Source organism: Schistocerca americana, chromosome 2, assembly GCF_021461395.2.
Source record: "Schistocerca americana isolate TAMUIC-IGC-003095 chromosome 2, iqSchAmer2.1, whole genome shotgun sequence".
NCBI lineage: Eukaryota > Metazoa > Arthropoda > Insecta > Orthoptera > Acrididae > Schistocerca > Schistocerca americana.
In genome coordinates, this window is record NC_060120.1 from 879249440 (window position 1) to 879256462 (window position 7023).

Here is a 7023-nt window from a genome sequence, read left to right on the forward strand (position 1 = left end):
CAGTAGAACGTCCTTTGAGTACACTGCCAACGAGCAACACAAGGATCCAACATGGAAGGAGATAAAAATAAAGTGTACTGATAACAACAATGCTGCCATTCGACAATATTGTTCTTAGAAATATTGTTTGTGAAGAGAGGTGAAGATGATTTGCAGTAATGATAGTAATTTCCAGAATGATTGATGAATGGGTCAATAAAATGATGTGGTACACTCATTTAAGCCATGCGCACTTTGGTGACAGGGATTGTGTTCACACTATATGTCAAACATGCTACTTTTCGGATATGGAGAAATGCGTTTCTAATGGTTTGCTTTCATCCAAACCTGGTCAGAAGATGATACCAGTGACAGGTCTCATCATCCACCATCGTTTCTGATAATTCCATCGAGATTAAAAGGGCTTGCAGCAGCAGACGTGTTCAGTTCCCTTCCAAGAACTAATGAAAGGCATTCCTGTATTGTCCCTCCTATCGTATTAACTTCCAAATTTGTGTCACTAACACCATTAAGGGGAGCTGTTAGTCAGTCTGTTGTAAGCACATGCTTTAACCAATTTTGGACAGCTGGAGAAAGTGATATTGGACAATAGTCCAAAATTCAGATCAGTAATCTGGAAGTGTGCTTTAAATTGTCACAAAAAACTGTTTACGTATTACTATATCATCCCGTTTTAATATGTAATGGAATAACTAGGAAAACTTGACAGAATTTACTATCAAACATGCCATAAGTTATATGATTCGTATATTCGAGGAATTCGTTAATGAAATACCAAATTATTTGAACTCCCTACGAAGCATTCAGATGCCCATAGAATCAGCTCCAATGGGATAAAATTCGAGAGGTCGTACCGTTTTGGACATTCATCAAGTTAAGACATAGCGATGTTGTCTAACTAACATCAAGGAGTATCGGAAGGGCTGGTGAGCTACAGCAGAGAAATCGTTAAGTGCAGGAGAGTAGCAAAATCAATAGTCATAGGACAAACGGTGTTGATAACATCACGTAAATTTTCCAGTAAATGACATTCATTGGTATACATGTTTTTCCCTGTATATTTAGAACTCCGCCAACTGAAAATATCAAATGATTCGACTTCCCTAGGACCAATTCATGTGCCCATAGATTCATCTCCAATGGGATAAAATTCGAGAATCAGTACTGTTTTGGACATTCATCAAGTTGAGACATAGCGATGTTGTCCAACCAACCTTAATGAATTGGACTTAATAATAATTAAAGTAATTAAAGCGAACTGCTGAAGGAACAACAGTAGCCACGAAAGGAATAATTAGAGAATGGTCAGGAGATAGGCAATTCAATAATTTTATTTATTTTTATTTTATTTTTATTTTATTTATTCAATAATTTTATTCATGAAGTAAATGTTAAAACTTTTATTTTCCATCACTGTATCGTGGAAAATAAACATAACCTATTTAACCTAAGGTATTAGAACTATGGTAAACCATTGGTGAGAATTAATTCGAAGAGTTTTGGATGACTTTTTTCTTGTTCCCACAAGTATCCATCTTTTCGGCGTATGAACCAGCATGTAAGTGTGTGTATGTGATTTTGGAATGACTTGAAGGTGCTTATTCTTCTTGTATCGTTGGCATCATGTTTGGATTATAACGTTTCTTATTTGAAGTCTTGAGTTTCGCAGTCATCTTATTGTTATACATATTTCCTGTTTATTACGAGGTTTCACTTGTCAGTGCAGACGATTTCCAGTTGTGATAATAAGTTGTTACTTATAATACACATCGCGACGCCTCTGTGCTTTTCTACTGTTATATACCTAGGGATCTCTTTATAAACGTTCACTTCAAGGAACGATATCTTCTCAAGAACTACTTACTTCCAGATACACTTGTAATGGGCTTTTGTTAAGGAATCGTTTATTCTTGTAGACTGCCGACTTTTGCAAACAGACCGTGTCTATCGTTTAATAAAGTTTTTCTCTTTGTTGTTACTGTCGTTTTCCACAGAAGGAAGCATGTTACCTGGTGGTTCGACCCTGACTGGATGAATGATTTTGCTCCTTAAATTTTCTATTCTTATGTTCCTATCTGCCTTGTACTTACTTGTGGTACATTTTCCTATACACTGTTCTGAAGAAGGGCGCTAGGTACCTAAAACCAGTAAGGAAATAAAATTTCGTTTGCAGCACTGGTTGCTGATTTTTTCATCGAATATATTTACAGTTGCTGATTGATAACGTTCTAAATATTGACGCTCGCTAATAATGCGATAATTCTAAGAATGTATAATCTCTTCTTTTTAAATTTTTATACTTTTGCTTCTTTAATTTTCTAATATTCTTATTTTTCAGATGGAAATATCTGTATATGATTGTTATGAGCTCTTGATAGTTCAGTGTTCCTATAATTACAATGAGGATGAGCGGAGATTTTTTTAAAAAAGGCTAGTAGAGAAGTGGTAGTTGGTTCCGATTAATTGCTGTAGTCAGTGTAGTGGGAGATAGACTGGTGTGGTATTCTGGCCAAACGTTTAAAAGACAGGATGGCAATCGTAATCATCCTCGCAGCATGAGTGCTCTCAGTGATTCTTACATGTGATATCTGGGTAAATACATTAAATGAAAGTATAACTTTGTGTAATGTAGTTCAGATTGAGGGAGTTGACACTGCACATGGCAAGAGCATGTGCATAGTTTAAATTCTTTTTTTAGCATTTCAGTTTCATAACTTTATCTACCTTTGTGCATGACATTTACTGTACTGTAATAACATGGACACAGTGAGGCCATTTTGTAAGATTATGTGTAATGGTCTTCTATGAATCAAGCAACTCTTATCAAATCAATCTTTCAGGAGCAATTTTCTTTAATTTATTTATATTCAGACCATACTATAGTTTCATCTCCAAAGTGTATGTCTGTATTCACTATAGCTGTATGATATCTCGTACACAGTGTTTCAAAATAATGAATTATCTACATATTTTATTTTACTGTGAAGATATTCAGGTCATATGAGGTCATTTACAACCTATAGTTATCTAAAAGGAATTGATATACTCTAATGATTTTATCTGAGCTATGTATCCTAAAGTGGCGGTTATGCATAATGAATTTTCATATGCTTTAAATCTTATCCATTTTCTTGATGAGGGAAATGTTGACGATCAACTCTGAATGTGTTGTGCTGATCACACTACAGGAAACATTCCAAGCCGACTCTCTTACTCCAGGGGAATCTGATGAAAGACGTCTGCTTTAGTCATCTTTCATATGTTCTGTTTATTTACGTATCATGATGGGACGCACTTATGGTTTTGTATCGGTAACCCACTGATCGATTTACGCATTTTTTCTCCTACATCACCTACAATTAGGTTTTCGCCTGTGGTCTTCCGACCGAGTTTTAACTGAGCCAATGAATAGCAAGGTCGTGGTAGCCTCACTTGGAGAAGCTAGTATTCTAAACGAGGAAATGGCAGTTGGAGAGTAGCAGGCAACTGTAGTGTAGCAGTCAGCTGAAATGTTTTTTGTTGTGGAGTTGAGTAGGTAGACAATGTTCGCCAGGACATGGCCACTATTAGTTGCACGTGATGGTCGGTTTTCTGATGTATCCTGTTTTGGCAGTGCTGTGGATAGAAGGCGTGGCATTGGTATGACTTTGCAATGAAGGTCGCTAAAATATTACCTTCTGAAACGCAGAGAGACAGAGAGCTCGTGACCTAGTGGTGAGGACTTGAGAAGAATACGTGTATACGACTCCTCTCAATTTCTCTGCTCAGCAATACAAGATAATACGCACTTCTTCTTTACGACTAGGACTCGATCTTTGTATGACTATGATGAGAGCAGCAGTTCAACTGGGCACTGATTTTTCAAAGTCTGAAGTTCAGTAGTAATTATGATGTTAGAGAAAATCTCATAGCCTTATTTCAGATCCGCACCTTCCATTAATTTTGTTAACAGAAGCATCAATTTTATCAGATAGTAGAAGGGTTCAGATGGCTCTGAGAACTATGGGACTTAACTTCTAAGGTCATAAGTCCCCTAGAACTTAGAACTACTTAAATCGAACTAACCTAAGGACATCACACACATCCATTCCAGAGGCAGGATTCGAACCTGCGACCGTATCGGTCTCGCAGTTCCAGGCTGTAGCACCTAGAACCGCTCGGCCACCCAAGCCGGCTAGTAGAAGCGAGCACGTTCGACGTGTAGCCCAGTGCCTACGTATAAGTACTCAGATTAAATATTATAGTACCTATTCCAAGTAAGTTCATCAATTAAAAATCATTTCTGCACGTGGAAGCTGCTCACAAAAAACTACCTTCTGCATTATCCTGTTATTTTCAGGTCCTATGAGATAACTCACTTCGAGAGCTTCGAGACGGTGACTACCTGTTTTGTGGTGTTGTGGCGTTGCGAGGTCGTATCGAGGAAAAGCTAAAATTTGAGTTTCTGTCTTGCTAATGTAGGAGATATTAAATAGATGTCCCATTGCGATGTATAATTATGTGTATCTCTAGAATAGAAACACCGTTCACCTCTACTCTCAGCACAGTTTCTACCTGCAGAAACAAAATATTGAGCGCACAGACAGGCCATATGAGAGCCATCTATCACCTATACCTGTGATAAATGAATCAGTAACACTACAGTCCCTAAGCATGTCCTGGTACCACTGAACACATTCCTTGTGGTCGTTACATTTTTTTCCGGCTATGTACATAGAACAGTAGATAGTAATTCGCCGAAATATCAACATTAGAGATTGTTTACAAGTGGTTATTGGAATTTATACAGAGTCTTCATAAATTCCCGTTACGAATTTCTAGGACTTGTAGAGGGGAGTGAGTACATAATATTTTGGATATTACCGTTTCCGTTCTACGACGGTTTCAGTTCAGATGTTCAACTGATCCACTTACGTTTGAGGAATTGAGTTAGGCGTGACGTAGTTCAGTTGTCAGGTAGCAGTTCTAAAAGAAACAGAACGAAACAGCCGTTTATCACTTAAGCACATTTGTTTGCATTACCTCTTGAATATTACGTTACTTGCGTTCAGTGTGTTGCGCTCTTTTTAGGTTTGGAATAATGTAAAAACATAGTGTTTGTGGGGTATACAAATATATGCTTAAATGATAAATGGATTTTTCTTTACCTTTCGTTTCGAATTGTTGCCTAGTAATTATACTGCGTCACGCCTAATTCTACTCCTCAAGCAGATGTGGATGAGTGATCTGATTTGAAACCGTCGCACAACGGAAACCGTACGTATCAAATGGCTCTGAGCACTATGGGACTTAACATCTATGGTCATCAGTCCCCTAGAACTTAGAACTACTTAAACCTAACTAACCTAAGGACAGCACACAACACCCAGTCATCACGAGGCAGAGAAAATCCCTGACCCCGCCGGGAATCGAACCCGGGAACCCGGGCGTGGGAAGCGAGAACGCTACCGCACGACCACGAGCTGCGGACGTACGTATCCCAACATGGGTTGCTATTCAAAATATTATGTACAAGTCGTAGAAGTTTGTAACGGTAATTTCCGAATATCCTCTATGAAGAAGTTTTCAAGTTACTGTTCTTCTTTCAGTAGGTTAAATGATCAGCTATCTATTGAAATGAGGAATTTAAAAGTAGGATTCGATCGAAATTTTTCGCTACAGGAGAAAAGATGATTACATAAGTTTAAGTGATAATATATTTCCTTCAGAAACTGTGACAGAAAGCTGAAGTGCTTCAGAATATGCAGCTTCAGACAACGAGTCGTTACGGTAGAATGTAGGCAAAGTGTAAGAAAAGGAAGCTCACTTATATCTTGCATCAGAATTCACTGCATCTAAAACAGCTAAAAACAAAGCAAAGTTTGTTAAACTTTGTCCTTCGTTTATCTATTTCCAACATAATGACACATAACGATTTGCCGAAATTTATCAGTCTGACATCTGTTTAATATCAGTGTATGAGTATTAGTAGAGGTTACTCCTGACAGTCATCGTCTTCATTATGTATATACAGGGTTCCCTCCCACACTAACTAAAGGTAACTCGGTATTTGTCGTATAACAGTCACTGCATGCGGGTAGTTATCCAGTCTCTACTAGAGATCGTGTTATGTTCCTTCTTTTGTCTATTAGGTAACAACTGTGAAAGACTTCCTGCTTCTCCCAGCAACGGGGCTAATCGATCTGCGCTTCAGTGGTCGTTTCTGAGCAATACCTGAGAACACAACGCTGTACAAAAGTTTGTCGCTAATATCACGTATGTAAAATGGATTTGCCCTCTTGTTTAGAGCCGACGACTGGTTCTCATATCACTGTACGACATTAATCGGTTAAAATTCTTAATTTTAAGTGGTACCCTGTACGGTGATTTAACGGCACGTGGCACAGTCATAGCGTAACGCCACTCGGAAGTGGGCGCCAAGGCGGGTGATGTATTACTGCTGCAGCAGGGAGTGAGCGAAGCATTAGTGTGACGACCACAGTGGTACCGTGAGTCGACGAACCAGCGAGAGCGATAACAGGAAGCGGCCCGGAGTGATTGGTCCCACGAGTGTGGTGGCGGACAGCAGAACCACCTTGAAGAGGTGCCTGAGGTGCCAAGTAGTGGCTGGCGGCTGACAACACGAACGAGCAATCGCAAAAGCTAGAAGTACCGGCTCGCCGGTGCTGCCATGGCGAACAGAAGTACATTCCTTGCTGTTCCAGGAGAGCACGAACTTGTGCGGCCAGTCGGGCTTTGTGTGTGTGTGTGTGTGTGTGTGTGTGTGGCTTGAATTCAGTGCTTCCCGAAGACCAGAGTGAGCTGTGTGCTTACAGGAAACAGAACAGGCACTAGTGCTACATAGTGTGCATAGTCAGAGATTTTGTCCAAAGCTAACCATGTTCTTATACTGCCTTTAACTGATTTTGACTATGGTTGGTAACTCTTTGTTTTTATTCTTCTGGCTAACATTATTTACTGCACTTCTTGCATAAGAACAGGGTGTCAGAAAGAGTTTGGAAAGTTCGTAAGGGTGCTATGGTA